General features: G+C 48.9%; 1 protein-coding gene across 6 annotated transcripts in view; it reads right to left on the bottom strand.

Annotated features, from left to right (window-relative positions):
• ANKS1A (ankyrin repeat and sterile alpha motif domain containing 1A) overlaps positions 1-16,691 on the bottom strand; it is a 129,356-nt gene that overhangs the window by 98,631 nt on the left and 14,034 nt on the right. The window lies entirely within an intron of this gene.

Consider the following 16,691-nt stretch of genomic DNA (forward strand, 5'->3'; position numbering starts at 1 on the left):
ACACCCCTCTGAAGAACTTTAATGTGTCTGGGAAACACTCTTCCCTCCATGGCAAAAGTCACTAGGGCTGTAAGTCAAAGACTAGGGGATACAGAGCCTGCTCTTGGTCACCAGAGTGATTCCACACTGCCTTCCTCCTGCCCAAAAATCGTTCCCCTGTGAAGCTGTTGGCAGTCTGCATGGAAGGGCTGGTGGTCCCCAAGCACTTCTGAGAACATTGTGAACCTCCCTGCCTCCTTCAAGGGCCGAGCACCAAGGATTTAAGGATTAACCCTGGAGAGGATTAATCTTCCCTCTAACCACTGCAAGGCTTCCTATTTAAAACAGTGGAGAAACACACGTGTAAGAAGCTGGCACTGCTCTTGAGCTCGCTGTTCAAGGAGTTTGTTTCACCTGCCTCTCATCACCAGTGCTAACACCTTCTCCCAGACCAGGCACATCAACACATTAATCCCTTCTTATAAGCAAATTAAAACCACTCACCTATGCTGAAGATGGCCCTCTCTGAGCAGCCCATCACTGTGTGCTGGCCTCTTCTAAACTCCCTCCTTTCAAGAATCTCACAGGATTTATTAAGCAGACAATCGCTCCTTCACTATTATTCTCCTGCATCCTTCTCTTTAACCAGAGGCAGACTTAATAGCACCCTCTAAGCCCCAATTTCTCTGGTTTAAAGTGAAGTCAACTGCTGCTCTTTATGAAGTAGGCCTTCCCTGATCATTTCATTTGCTCCCCAGTGTGTAATCACCACAGTTCATTGTGTGACAGGCACAGCCTCATCAGGAACGAGGCTTTCTGAGGTAACACTCCTTACTAGAAGGCTCCCAGCCAGGAGAGAAAACCTCTATAGCACAGTGCATAAAAGCAGTGGGAAAGGCACCAAAGCAACAGGAATCTCCTGCAGACCAAGTGGAAACTCAGAAGTCAGCTAATCAGCTCCCTTCCAAGGCCATTTCAGGTGGGATTCAGGAGCACACTGAAATGGAAAGTCTCTGCCCTCCGAGCGGCTCCTGATCCGACAGAGCATTAGAAAAGGCTTTGCAGTCCCGAGACAGACACGAGCTCAGCTGGAGGAGAGGCAGCTAAAGGGAAACTTTATCCAAGAGGACAGGGAAGTAAGCCACAAAATCCAATTTGCAAAGGATCAGCAGGGTTATCCAGAGGCATTCCCACACACCACACAGCATCCCATGCATCAGGAGCACACAGCAAACCAACACATGCATGCAATGCATTTCAAGTACTACTGGCATAACACCCTGCAGGGTGATGGCTTCAACTGCTACTAAGCTCATATCCAAAACATGAGACACCCCAAAAATCCAGTCAAATTGAATCCAGGAGGTGCTCTACCCCCTCCATCCGCAGCAGTGCTGGAGGTATGAAGGGGACCTGAGTAATTCTCAGGCTCTAGTTTCTTTTTGGCAGGGGCCTCATGCAATGTGGTTGCCCAAATAATTTATTGCTGGATTTAAAGTGGCAATTAATGGTTCAAACCAGTGCCAGAAAGACCTGTGTGTAGTCTGGAGCAGTTATAAGTACTGTGCCTGCACATTCCCTTGCACAGGCTGCTAATTTGACCAAAGCCAGAGAGTGCAGCAGTTTGACATATCAAACAGAGCTGCCTTTTGATGCTGAGCTCAAAAAGCTTCGGGGTGTACATAAGAAAAACCAGCAGCATTTAATCCAACTCTTCAGTTATGAAGGAAAACCAAGGTTAGTGATGTCATTGGCATAAACCAAGTCACTTGCATAAAGAGTCCATGGCAAGGCTGAGGACTGGAGCCCAGGGTACCTGTTCCCATCAGACCAGTCTCCCTGTGAGAAAACACACTCCCATCAACTCCCTTAGAAACACTCTGGTTAATGCTTTAGGGTAAAATTCAGTCAGGGAGCTTGGAGGAGAAAAGTTGGAGCCCAGGATGGAGTTGGTTGAACAGGGAGCTACTGCAGGAACCAGCTGCCAGGATTTGAAGATACTAAAAACAAACCAGAAACGTCTGATGTGTCTTTTCCTCCCCTTTGCCCTTTTATTCCTGCAAATAAAGAAAGCTTTTATCAAAGAAAGTTCAAATCACCCAGAAGTTCAGACTGGAAGGATCCAAGAAGAGAACTATTTACAGTTAGATGTGAAGAGCACAGTGAAGTAGATCAGTTTCTTCCCTCCTCTTCCTCTCCAGTTCTGCTCTGAAGGCCACACTGTTCCTGAGTTAACAGAAGCCACATCTTTCACCCCATTTTTATTTATGCAATGCATAGCATTACACTGACAGGCTCAGATAAGATCCCAAGCTTCTCATGTTAGATCTAAACACAGGAAAATAAATCCCCAGGGAAACTAGGGAGTTGGAAAAACTCCAGCATGGAAATGTTACTTTTGGAAGACACTGCCATTACCACAGAGCACTGTCTGCAGTGCCTGGTGCATCCCATTGGAATGATCTCAGGCATTCCCTGCAGGAACTGTGGCAGAAGGACTGGAAACAAAGTCCAGGCTCTGATCTATTAGGAAAATCCCCACAGACCACACTGGGGAGGAGATGGGTACTCTAGATTAAAATTAGATCTTTTGAAGTAAGGAGTTTGTCAGGTCCTTTCAGACCAGGCAGGGAAATGTAAAGTTTAAGTCAACAGGAATAACTTGGCAAGGAGCTGAGACCTCACTGTCCCAGGTACATGGAGCCAACGCTGCTCCAGCAACTCCCATCAGACAAACAAACGGAGCAGAGGCAAACACCTCCTGCTTCAGTCCAGTACATCTCACAACACAGAGGACAAGAAGAACTATACATTAAGAATCAAGAGGGTTTCACGGAGCAACAAAAACCACTGGAGGGAAACCAGGAGCAGGCAGCAGCTGGGCAGACTCAGCTCCTTTCAGAGGGGCTTCCCCTGCACGTCCTTCAGTGCCTGTTGTGTTCTGGCACAGCCAGGCCAGGGCCACACTTCCACCTAGAATGTCACCTTTGATGGCATGCTGATGAGACATAAAGTGTCTCCAGGCCCTGCACTTGGGCCACACCAACCCCAGGCTTGTGGCTGGAAAGCTGTCCTGCAGAAAAGGGCCTGGGGGTGTTCATCACCAGCAGCTGAACAGCAGCCAGCAGCATGCCCAAGTGGCAGAGAAAGCCAAGGGCATCCTGGCTTGTGTCAGAAACAGTGTGACCAGTAGGACCAAGGAGGTGATTGTCCCCTTGTACTCTGTGCTGCTGAGGCTGCACCTCAAATACTGTGCTCGGTGCTGGGCCCCTCACTCACTGCCACAGGGACACTGAGGGGCTGCAGCTCCAGGGCTGTGTCAGTGCTGGGCCCCTCACTCACTGCCACAGGGACACTGAGGGGCTGCAGCGTGGCCAGAGCCGGGCACAGAGCTGGGGAAGGGGCTGGAGCACAAGGGGCTGGGGAGGGGCTGAGGGAATGGGGGTGTTGAGCCTGGAGAAGAGGAGGCTGAGGGCAGATAGCAGCACTCTCTGACTCTCCCTGACAGGAGGCTGCAGGGAGCTGGGGGTCGGGCTCTGCTCCCCAGCAATGAATGACAGGACAAGAGGCAATGGGCTGCAGTTGGCCCAGGGGAGGCTGAGGCTGGAGCTGAGGCAGAACTCTTTCCCTGAGAGGGGTGTGAGCCCCTGTGCCAGGCTGCCCAGGGAGCTGGGGGAGTGCCCAGCCCTGGAGGGATCCCAAAGCCCTGGAGCTGAGGTGCTGAGGCTGTGGGTCAGTGCTGGGCTGGGCAGGGTGAGGGCAGGGCTGGGACTGCAGCAGCTTCAGGGGCTTCAACAACCCAAATGATTCTGACTCTCTGAAATGAGATGAGCACTTATTCCTGGTGCTGTGAGGTCATGCAGAGGGGAAGTCATTCAAAACAGGGTGGTATAAACATTGCCCTCAGTAAAAACAGACAAGACAGAGCACAATGCAGGAACTCCTCTCGCCAGGACACCGTGATGCTCCTCAAGCCTGTGGAGCCAGGCTGCACACAGCAACTCTGGAACCCACAAAGGCTTTTACTCCTCACTGTACTGTGCAGCCCTGGGAAAAGCTCTGCTTCCAGCCCTCAGTTTTCCCATCTGTAAAAATGGAAATAGAGCCCTGAGAGAAGCAGAGCACAAAGCCAAGCACTATCTATGTACTGTGTGACTTTGTGGCTGTTTCTCATTAAACAGAGCAACAGGTCCCTGCATGGGAAGGAGAAAGCTGTAAATACGAGTTGCCAATAAAGCTGAGCGAAGGTCTGGAGCCAATTCTGGAGCCACCACTGTTTGCTTTCTTTTCTCCCCCAATCCTCCCAAATCTTTCACATCAAAGAGGGGGTTTGCTTTCGTCTTAGCAGTCTCTGTTATGAGAGCAAACTGCTCAAATGATTACCTGCATTGCTCCCTGTTGCTGCACCAGGGATGTATTTCCAACAAGGGTCGAGTCTCAACATTAAGGAGGTAAGAAAAGCCCTGAAAATGGCACAATTTGCTCTGGTTTAGCTAACCCTCACCACTGACTTTTCTTTTACTCCATGACTCAGCAGATGCTCTTGCCTTTTACATAGAGCTTCCTGTTTGTAAAAGTTGCTGAATAAAGCACATTGCTTTAGGTCATGATAAAACCCAACAGTTCCTTTAAACAAGACCATAATTGTCCTCTTGCTTTTCCATTTGCTTCTTCCTGACTGCAGTGACTTTGCTCTCAAAACCATGCAAGGCAGTAGGCTAGAGCAAAGGCCAAGCTGCTTAAAAGAACAACCCAACATCTTCAAGTCAAAGGATGAGTGTCAGAGATGATTTGTAGTCTCACTTATCTGCATTAGAGAAGCACCCAGAGACTTCAGGGACCAGCACCCTTACAGGTGCAGAGCAGGCAGAGGCCACTGCTAGCCCTGTGTGTTTACATCCTTGGCACTGAAGGCACTGTCCCTGCTCTGGGTACAGGACACCAGCACACGAGTGGCTTGGCCTGAGGTCACAAAGGAAGTTTAAAGCAACTGAGAACTGGTCCCAGATGTTTGGAGATTTAGTTCAATGCCTTAGAGACCAAATGTCACGAGAGCACTTAAGGCTGGAGGCAGATGAACTCCCAGCCCATCACCCAGAGGACATCACGAGCAAGTCCATACACCCTTCTCAGCTATTAATATCCAACAGCTGCTGGATCCCTGTGCTGCAAACACAACCCTCTCCTGGTATTTCCTGCTTATAGACTGGTCATACAAACAACTCACATGCTTTCTGCAAGACTTCAGGTTGAGAGAGCACTTCAATCTTTCTGAAGAGCAAGGAAAGCAGCACTAGGCCCATGTCACCCAAGGGAAGGGGCCTGGTGTGGATGGGCTCCCAACGGAGCCGCGACCCCGTCCCTCGCGTGCCTCAACCACTGCTTAACACAACAGCCCTTCCAGAAATAAACTGCTGATGCAAGGCTGGAGAAGATTAAAGCAGAGTATTCCTGGGGCAGGGGAGAACGTGGCTAGATCCCAAGCAATACTTTCTCAGCCCCTCTTGGCAGGCTTCAGGAAGGGCCACGGAGAGCAACCCGGTTAGATCCCAGCTATTGGAGAGGCTGCAAAGGGAGCCAAAGTGGTGATCTTTGGCTTCTACACTCCTCAGCTTCTTTGCCCAGATTTTTCCTTGCTATGGAAAAAAAGAGCAGTCAGTTGGGATGTTGTTCCCCGCCCCAAACCTCCCTGGTTGCTCTCTCCCTGTGTTTTTGTCAGCACTCTCACTGTCTTACACCTTCCCCATCCCTCCTCTCACGGCTCGGCAGATTCCTTCCCAACCTGACTGTCCCCCACTCAAACCAAGGAACATCTGCTTGGGCTGTTCAGGCCTGAAGAGTCTGTCTGCAAGAGCACCTAGCTCAATGGCTTCATTCTGACAGTCACTTTCAACTTACTGTAGAACACTTGACAAAACCCCCATGTGCTTTCTGTCTTTGCTGGTATTTCCCACTAAGTGCAGCTCAGCTCTGCCTAAAGCACAGTACTGCAGAGCTTGGCATTGCCAGTTCACAGCTGTAGCATCTTACCAGTTACCAGAACAAATCCAGACATACTACAGAAAATGTGGGTGGCCATTTAACATAGAGGATAACTACACAATGCCTTGGAGAGCATCCTGACCTTTCAAAGGCACACACAAGCCTCACTTCACACTCCAGTCCCACGCAGGAATCAGTTGCTGTGTATCAATTTCTCCCACTAACATCACTGCCTCCATTTTCCTACTGGAACAAATTAAATGCAGCAGTTCATATTTAGCACTTCAAACACAATGTCATTGCCAAGTATCCCCCAAGCTAAGACAGCAATTGCCTTCTGCCTGATGTAGAAGAGCTCTGTTTAGGGCCAGGAGGCTGCAAGGGGAGAGGTGCTGGGCTTGGATGTGTTGTTGGGTTGGGTTCTTGGGTTTCATTCTGTTTTGTAACAATTCATGACAACAATTTCTTCTTAATTGACAAAGTTAAAATGCACCTTCATATGCTTAAAATAAGGGAAAGAAGCTGAATGATTCACAGAATCACAGAATGGTGGGGGCTGGAAGGGACCTGCAGAGCTCATCCAGCCCAACCCCCTGCCCAAGCAGCTCCCACCTACATCAGGTCACACAGGAACGTGTCCAGGTGGGTCTTGAAGAGCTCCAAGGAAGGAGCCTCCACACCCTCCCTGGGCAGCCTGGGCCAGGGCTCCCTCACTCCAACACTGACACAGTTTTGCCTTATGCTTCAATGGAACTGTTTATGTTGCAGCTTCATCCCATCAGCCCTTGTCCTGTCACTGGCTACAACACAAACAAGTGCTGCCCCACTCACCTCAGATCATTCAACTCAGGAGTTAATAATACACTTGTGCTTCTCAAGTGCCTCTAGACTTGGGGAAAAAACACATCCAAGGACAACTGTCGGGAAGGATGCTACCCACAGATCATCCAGCCTGCAAGACCTCAGGAGAGCTGAAGCTCTCAACAGCTTTTCACCCTGAAAGAAGCAGAGAACTTAGCACAGAGTGTATTCCCAAAGCTGCTGGAAGAATCCTTCACACTGCAAGCAAAGTTACATGGATGAATCCTGATGGCAAAACAAACTGGAAGAGGCTCACAGAGTTTGAAAGACTCTGGGTAAACTAACAGGCAGATCTGGGTTCCTGGGGCTGCCAGCCCTCTGACCACAGGCACAACACCCAGCCTAAAAGGTGCAATGCTGAGTATGTCCTGCGAAACTGGCTGTGAGCTCTTACTGCCCACACCTCCTTCTGCTGCAACTCACTGGGTTCTCACTGCTCTGCTTGAAAGTCTAAAGTCAGAGGACTGGGAGACTACTGATCCCATGCCCAAGAACTCACTGAAGAGGACGGCACTGCACAGCTGCTCCCACAGCAGCACAGACTTCCAGGCCACTCGTGATACCTCTCCCTTGCAGAAAGGACCTCTGAAAACCCAAATCACCACTGAAACGCTGTTCTGGTTCTGGGCTGCAAGGCAGACACTTTCCTGGCAATTAACACACAGGAGCAGGAAAGCAAAACCTATAAGGAAAGAACATTGGGATCATAAACATCTGTGCAAAGCATCGAGCTTTCAAACATGAAAAGAACAAACCCGCCCGAGCAGAGGAATCGATCCTCCTGGGACCTCCACACACCATTCCAGGAAACCTGGATATGTGAGACACAGCACAGAGGTTGGAGCCTGACTGCAGGGGCAGATGCATTAAACATGCAGCCACTTTTGAGGGCTGAACTTAGACCCAGAAGGCTGGTAAGATTCATTCCTAAACCTACAAGGCATGGCAACCCCAGGCTCCTTGCACCTCAGCAGCACATCCCTGCAGAGAAACCACTGTTAACAGGGGAGTCACACAATGGTGGGGGTTGGAAGGGACCTTTAGAGCTCATCCAGTCCAATCCCCCTGCAATAAGCCTGTCCCACCTAGATCAGGTCACACAGGAACAGGTCTTGAAAACCTCCAGGGAAGGAGCCTCCCTCCTGGGGCTCAGCAGAAGCTGGGGCCTTGCAGCTATGGGATGAATGTTGTGTCAGCCCATACAAAGCAGGACTGAATGGTAGAGGCAACAAAGCTATTGTCAGAAAGTCACAAGGCAGCAAGACAAGATCTTACTGTCTCTATTCTTCTCTCTATTCTACTCTGAATGTACCTTCCTTCCAGAAATGCAGGCTCACACCAGACAGAGCTGAGTCAAGCCATCAATCCATCAAGGAACAACAATTGTGTTTCCAAGTAGAGCAAACAAGTGAAGACATGCAGAATGTAGGTTGCAAAGAAGAACTCAGTGCCTGCTGGAAGTGCTTTTCCCCACTCCAATTGCAGACAGCTCTTTGCAGACAACTCATTTCCAGCACACTGAACAAGAAGACAGTTTCCCAGTGCATGTCTTGCTCTGCACAGATCTTGAAACCTGAACTGGGTGGAAGCCTGCTGAAAACATTATGTTGCAGCACAAAAAGACCTTCAACAGGTAATTTCCTAACCTAAGAGCAACTTCCAGATTCATGGAGGAGTTCACCTTGTTTATTTTGCAGCTGCATTTGTGTATCAAACAAGTTTGATGGGAGTAATAAGTGCTTTCAACAGCTGTAACCACAGGGCTCTTTAATCCCACATGCAGGTCAGTTTGCATACAGTGCACAGCTCTACATGGCAGGACAGGCTTTCATCTCATGTAGTAGCTGCAGTATCAGCTTGTACTTCCCAGGGGACTTGGTTTCAACAGATTTTTTGGACCAAGTTTAGACCAGGATCTAAAGGAAGAAGTAACAGGAGCTTCAGCAAATCCTAACTACACATCTGCAGCTTTCAATGGAAACTACCACCTTAACTTTCATGGCTTGAAGAGGGACAGTTACATGGGAATGAGACCAAAACATCATCAAACATGAAAACTCATGGATATTTACATAAAGCAAAGAGAGGAGGAGAAAGTCTCCCACCTCAATAGACGTCTGGTAGGAAAGACAGCAATGGCTGGAAGGAGAATCACAGCACAGCTCTGTAGCATTACAGCAACAGGAAAATTGGGAGTATTTCATTAAAGTGACTATTTGACCTCCTACATGCACCTGGATTTCCTTCCAAATTGTGGCTCAGAGGAGTGTTTGGCACCTGAGAACACTGACCAGAGCTGTCACACCCACCAGCGGGATGCAGAGCTGAGGCTCCCCAGGAGAGGAGGAGCTGTGTGTTAGAAGGGATGATGGTAGGAACACGTCCTTGAGAAACACAGCAGAAACAAACCACCTCCATGTGCATGCACCAAGGAGCACCAGCACCAGGGTGGTCACTGACCAAGTGCTAGAGGAGGCAGCATGGACACAGCTCCAAACATGAAGGGCAGCATTCACCTGCACTGAGGCCACACAGGCCACATCCCATTTGGCTCCTTTCCCCTTTCCTCCAGAGGCCACTTCAATCATCAACTGGACAAGAAAGCAGTTCTACTGCTATTTAATGGTACCTGCACCTCCCCCAGAGCACCACACACATCCTACACACCAACTAGCTAAGAACATCCAACCACTTGAGAGCAGAAGCTTCAAAGCATTCATTTCTTTCTTAAACTCTCCTGGGCTTTTTTTACCCCAAATTTACCAAGTGGCTCCACTGGAACCCTGGATGTTTCCAGCCCTGGGTTACATCTAATCCCCTGCAAAAAATACAGAGACACTCTTGCCAAAGCAACAGAAGGATGAAGGCTTATGCTTTCACCTGTGGGAACTGGGGGCTTTCCAAGGTACTGTTACAGCCAACATCCCAGGTAAGGCCCATGCTCCCTGGAGAAGTCTATTGGCCATAACCACTGAATCACAGAATGGTAGAGGTTGGAAGGGACCTCTAGAGATCATCTAGCTGAGGAGCAGGCTGGTTCTGAGAGAAATGGGTGAGCTTACCTTTTGCTCCACACCCCCCCCCATACCCCCTTTAGAATACTGAGACCAAACACATAGGATAGACAGATTAAAAGACTTCACCTTATTGCACCACATGAAACATGCATAGAAGGGATAATACCTGCAGCCAGACAGAGCTGATGGGCTGCACCACTGAAAAAGCAGCTGCTGGGGGACTGATGCCATACAAAGCCTGAGCAGTGAGACAAACTGTCACCCACTTCACCTTCCCTGCCCTCTGCAGCATCAGGACCACGACAAGAAGCTTCAAGTTGTTCTGTCTTGAAAGCTTCAGGGCTTCATGTTTATCACTTGCCAATTGCTTGGCAATGGCAACTTTGCACGTGTGTGGCACAAGAGTTAGAGCTAAACATTCAAAAGAGGAAGCCCAAGCCCTTCCCTGTACCTCAGCAGATAAATTAGAGCCAAGACACTTTAACAAGGTTAATCTTCCTCAAAGTCATAGGGCCACAAGCTCAAGTACATGGTGTCAGAATGGATGGGGAAAAGTGGGGGCTTTATTAAGGACAAGACATGTGCAAATGACCCAGGTGACATTGCACAAGACCACAGCCCAGCCCCAGAGTACTTCTGAAAGATTGCTATCAGCTCCAGCCTCATTGCCCAACCCTGTCAGGGCAGCAGTGTGCTGTGAAAGCACCAGCATTTCAGCCAGTGGAGCAATACCATACAGCAACTGATCCTCTGATGGCTGGCCCAGTCATTCCTTCTCCCATGGAGAGAGCACAAGCCCTTGCTCCTCAGAGGCAGTGACTGGCTAAGGGCAGGTGACAGGAAAGCTGCATGAGTTGTCAACCTGACAGCTACCCCACGCAGGATTAGTTCAGGAACTGCAAGAGGCAAAAGGTAAGCTCATCTGTTTCTCTCAGAAGCAGTCTACTCCATCCAAACTAAACTTGCCCCACTAGAGAGAGCAGCCCTCCACTTACAGATGGCTCCTGGCAGTGAGAAAGCATTTCTTTAATGTATGGTGGGGAGTGACAGTGGGCTCTGCCACCTCCTGCATTATGCAGTGGGTGACAGAAAGGATGGGCCATGCATGCACATTATGCTACATCAAAGAATCCCTCCAAGCAGGAGACAAAATGAATAGCTGCAGGAGAGGGAAAAAAACCCCAGGTCTGGTTTGAGTGCATATGCTGGCTTTTATTCCTAAAAGCATTACAGACACTGTCTGCAATCTGCTGCCATTCAGGGAACACTTCCAGCTGATTACATGCAATGGAGCAGAGTTCACATGCAACACAGGCTCTCCATGCTGGCACTGACCACATGGCTCAGATCCAAGTACAGCCTTCCTGAACCAAGTGCAATCAGTTCCTCAAGACATGGAAAGCCAAGCAGGGTCTCCAGGAGCTTTGGTTTCTGATGTGTGTGGTGTCAGGAGCACTACTTTCTCCACACATGGTCAAAGGGCAGCATGTTGGTAGGGGAGGAGAAGGGAAACTAGGAAGGTAACATCAAAGTAGCATCACCCACAAGTCTTTCAAGGAGAGGAGGAAAGGGAAAGGGAAAGGGAAAGGGAAGGGGAAAGGGAAAGGGAAAGGGAAAGGGAAAGGGAAAGGGAAAGGGAAAGGGAAAGGGAAAGGGAAAGGGAAAGGGAAAGGGAAAGGGAAAGGGAAAGGGAAAGGGAAAGGGAAAGGGAAAGGGAAAGGGAAAGGGAAAGGGAAAGGGAAAGGGAAAGGGAAAGGGAAAGGGAAAGGGAAAGGGAAAGGGAAGAGAAGAGAAGAGAAGAGAAGAGAAGAGAAGAGAAGAGAAGAGAAGAGAAGAGAAGAGAAGAGAAGAGAAGAGAAGAGAAGAGGGTTTGCTCCCTCTTGGCAGGGAGCAAACTTTGAGCACCCAACACCCAGATGTAGGGTTTTATATGCTGAAAAAGCTGCCTTGCTTTTTGTTCTAGGTGAGGAAACTGGCCTCTAAGAGAGGACAGCAAATCAAGAGCATGTGCAAAATGCTTGCAAAGCTCCCAATGAGGTTTACTAAAGCCCAGTTTTGCAGTGCATTCTCCTCTTTTGCATCTGACTCGGTGGGGTTTGGAGGAATGTGAGGGAAAGGAAGCAAAAGACTCCTCCAGAAATTCAATAACGTGAGCAGCATTCTGAATGTCACAGAAACCAGCCTGGAGCTGACAGTGTGACAGAACTGCATTCTGAGCTAGCTGCACTGCTAAGGTGCACTCCTCACTCTTCATTTGAGGATAAGCTCTACTGTTTCCACAGCACTGGGCAAGATGCAACTAAGGAGAAGGAAAATATGCAGTATTGAAATAATCAGATGCAGAGAAGATGAGCAGGACAGATCTGGGTGGACATGTCTGGGTGGTGCATGCTTCCAGGCTCTGCCAGATTCCTTAGAAAGGTTCAAGGCTCTCCCTTTGCCTTCCCTCCATCCAGCACTTCCAGAGAAGTGGAAGCAAACTGCCTGGGCAACCAGGTAAACCCTAATCCAGCAGTACCAAGCAGCTCACAGTGCAGTGCTGTGCTGGCTACAGCTGGCAACCTCACACTGGGTTTTCTCTCCCCCTTTTTCTTTTGTGAGACAATTTAACAAGCTGCAGAATCCCGAGAGACAACAATCAAGCACCAGAAATAGAGCATCATGTCTCCAACTGCACACATCCATCTGTGCTGTTTCCTTCTGACACACACACAAAAGGTCCAAGTTTGGAGTAAAAACACTGCCAAAAGCAACTTGTGTGCATTTGATTCTCCCAGCCTGTCACTCCCCCTGCATGGGGGAAACTGAGGCACACATGAAGTGTTTCAGGATGGCAGAAAACAAGGCACTCTCTGCTAGCTGTCTAGCCTGCAACACAGCTACATGTACTTATTGTTTTAATCCTGTGGATTCCATCTGACAAGACACAAGTTAGGGGTGTTTTCCCCAGCACTCAGAGTGGTCTGATCCAACAGGCACCTCGGTGGGAATGTCTGATTCCCAACAGGGAACCTCAGAAGCACACAGGAAAGGGGATACTTTATTTAAACAAGGATGTCTTCCCCCTGGTTATGTCTTAGAGATGCTCTATACATGGAAGATAAACACACCTCCATGTTTTCCCCCATCTCTCAGTGTCAAAGTGCTCCCAAGGCCTGTCCTCTCCTCACCCCAGCCCACGACAGCGAGCTCAGACGCTCCGTTTGGCCGCCATCCCCTCCAGCCCAGGCCAAGCCGTCTCCATCTCTCGCCTTATCACCATGAAACCCTGCCAGCCCACTCACTTCCACAGAAAACCACTTCTTCCTTTTCAGGCTGCTTGTTGCCTTGAACTGATGCCCCAAATGCAGAGCAGCAGCTCTTGGGTCTGAGCTGGACTAGATGAGAAGCAGGTAAATAGGCCAAGTGAAGCAGAGCCAGAGACACGGGGATGCTGACTGAATTACCCTTTCTTTACATCAATTAAAAAGCAAATGAAGTTATTTTGTACCAATAACTGCTACCAGAGTGCACTTGTGCCTCAGGGAGACTGGAAAGAGAGAGAGGCTCACACAGCATCCCATTTCCCTTGTGACATGGTCGGGATCCGTGAGACGAGCGCTTGGAACTGAGGCTGGCACTGAAGTGCTTAATTGTTCAGATAGATGGGGAGAGGACACAGCACAAACAGGAGGATCCCCCCATGCCTTAGGGAGAGACTTGCAGGACACAGACCACGTGCATCAAGACACACAGGGAGGAATGCTACGCCTCAGTGAAGAATCAGTCGCTCTGGTATCAAAGACACAGGAACAGGGTGGGGAGAAGAGACCCTCGAGCAAGGCAAGAGGGGGCTGCAGAGTTAAAAGCCATGACAGAGCTCCACTTAAAGCACTTGGAGCAGACTTTGCCCTTCCACACAAGCCACAGCAGCAGCTGAGCCGCTGCACACAGAGCTCGATTTGAGCACGTACCGAATCCCAGAGCTCTGGCTGAAGAAAGACACAGCCCAGCAAGACACTGACTGGCAACAGTGTGGGCCACAGCCAAGGCAACTACACACCCCTGCACTGACTACAGATGGAATTCTTTCTTGATGAGCTTTTTAATTGGGTGCCCAAAGAGCAAGTAACAGGGAAATGAGAAAAGCCAGTAAGGGTAAGAAGGCAAATGGGAAAAGGAGGCGAGTTGGCTGGGAACATTGAGGACACATCTGAGCAGTCACTGAGCACTGGGATAAGCTCCTGCCCGTTCTTGGTGTGCATCAAAGCAAAACACAACTGAAGACAACAGTTCTTAAGAAAGTAAAGGAGGATGGGAAGGAAAAAGGAGCATCCTTTCACTCTTGAAGAACCTGTGAAAGCCAGCCTGGCACAGGAGCCAGTGGGCAGTAAATGACCTCCCAATCCTGAGATAGCTCCTGTAAAGTTGTTCTGACTTCTCCATGCTATGTGTAGAACAGAGATAAGGTTAGAGCTGAAAGATACAAGTGTAAAAGTCAGCCAACCATAATGCTAATGTGGTAAATGCTAAGGTCCCTTCCTGGCTAACTGCTTGTGAGGAGCTGTGGGGAAGGCCAGAAGGGCAGGTGCTGCTCCTCTGAGAGCTGCCAGAGACATCTGCAGACAGCCTCAGTGCTGGTGAACAGAATAAGTAATGGCACAGGCAGCAAGGAAAGCTCTTTCCCACACGTTTCACTGTGCACCTGAAGCTCCCAGCTTTGGTTTTCTCCACCTGCCAGGTTTGATTTTGCCCAGGATGACAAGCCAGCCTGGAACTGGAACAGCTTTTTTTGCTCACCAGGAAAACACCCCACATTTTCTTTGGGGAACAGACACAACATAAGGTAATATGTTCCAAACCCCTTAAAACATTTCTGCCCACTTATTTGAAAGTACACAAACCCAATTCTGGGCTCTTTCTCTGTTAAATACAGCTCTTCCCAGCCAGGAGCTGTATTTAGTGGCAGAGTCCTTCCCACACTAACATTTGTAACCTACAGGAGGAATGTTTAAATGCAAGCCAGGCTACTGAATTATAAACCCATGCAGGGATAAAACTCTCCAGTACTTCAAACAATTTCAAGGTCACTGCAACTCTATCCCAGCAAATAATTATGTCTCAACTGTAACAACTTACAGCCATAGAACTACCAGGATCCTTAAAGCATTTCAGAGGGCTTCAGAAGCTTACCCAGCACTGACAGCTCCTGAGATGGAAGGCACTGACTCCTTTTCTCACACAGCAGCTCTGCATAGCTGTCTCAGAGCAGCACTGAGGACCATTAAATTGTACCCAGCTTTCCTGGGGAATTTAGAAGAATAATCACAAGTCAGGCATGAGTGAGTTGTGGAGGAAACCAGAAGCTTTCATCACCTCAAACTGAAACCACGTCTAAGACCAAAAACGTGTGAAGCTCTTGAAGCCAATGCACAAGAAAAATAGTTTAGTGTGTGTTTATGCACACACAGCTTCAACACAACCTTTAACATGACAAAAATCAGCTTCAAGACTCAGATTCCTTATATTGCAGCCAGCAATTCACCCCATTCATCTTGGGATCTGGAAAGCTGGTTCCAGCTGAGGCCAACCAAGCACCACAGAGCAGAGCCTGCACTGCAACACAGACCTGAGAGGTCCCCACAGAAATGCTGCACTCACAAGGGTGAAACTCCAGCCACTGCCATGGTGGTAAGGAGGAGAAGATCGAGGCAAACAACAACTTGCCTCTTTGCTGACCCATGCTGAAGTTGCACTTACAATCTACAGCATCTCTGGGCTCTCCTTCCCAGGCCTGGTAGAAAGCAGGGCTGGGGTACCCTGCAGGTGAGCAGTTTCCAGCACTAAGCTTAGCACAGACACCAAACAAGTGACATCCTCCAATCTGGTCCATCAGACAGGCTGCAGTTTTGGGGGGGGTTTATCCAATTCTCTTCTTAGGTCTTCATTTGCAGTGAAAAGGAATGTCAAGGACACATCTTGTTTCACTGCTCCTGTGAAATAACTCCTCTTGAGATTAAAGGAAGGATGCCCCAAATGCCAAACCCAGCAGTAATGATGTGTCCTCCAAGCTCTCTGTGTTTCTAGCCCTTTCTAACTCAATGGAGATGAGCCTTAGGAGTTGATACATGGCTTCAGACTCCACCAGGATGAAATGAGGCTGTAAAGAGAGCCCAATGTCACCAGGGGAATGAGAGTAATCTTAGATCACGCAAAGGTAGCTCCTAATGACACTTCACAACAGCCAGGAGCCATCCAGGGGGGATCACAGGATGGATCAAGGGCATTCAAACATCTCTTACATGACAGCCAACAATTTATCAGACCTAACACTGTGCACCAAGAAACTGTGGCTTGAAAAAAACACTGCAAACAAGAACCAGCAAAAAACCTCCAAGTCCACAGGACACACAGGCCCTTCTTTGAGTCATGATGGAGCTGACCATCCCAGCAACAGGAGCAAGACAGAATGCAAAGCTTTCAAGGCTCCAGAGTTCAAGGCTTTTACCACAACCCTGTTCCAGCCTCCTAAAAGGACCCCTAAAATTGTGCTGATTTCCACCATGAAGAGCAGCAAGGCAGTGTCTGGGGAGCCCATCTGCATCACTGGGGAGGCTTCAAACCTTACCAGGCACTGGGCTGCTTTAATCAGATTACACTTTAAAACCAGGCAATTGACTTTGTGATGCCAAACTTGAAAGGATTTCTCCTGGTGTCTTAATTAGAACGAGGCAAAAGTCATTTCACCTAATTTCCAGCCCACTTCAATATTAGATTTGAAAGACCACCTATGACATCTTCAGTCCTGTTTGGTCCTAAGAGGCTGAGAAGCAGCAGGCAACAGGATTAGATATGAACCTAATGAGATAATGT

The sequence above is a fragment of the Colius striatus genome, chromosome 22, assembly GCF_028858725.1.
Source record: "Colius striatus isolate bColStr4 chromosome 22, bColStr4.1.hap1, whole genome shotgun sequence".
Lineage (NCBI taxonomy): Eukaryota > Metazoa > Chordata > Aves > Coliiformes > Coliidae > Colius > Colius striatus.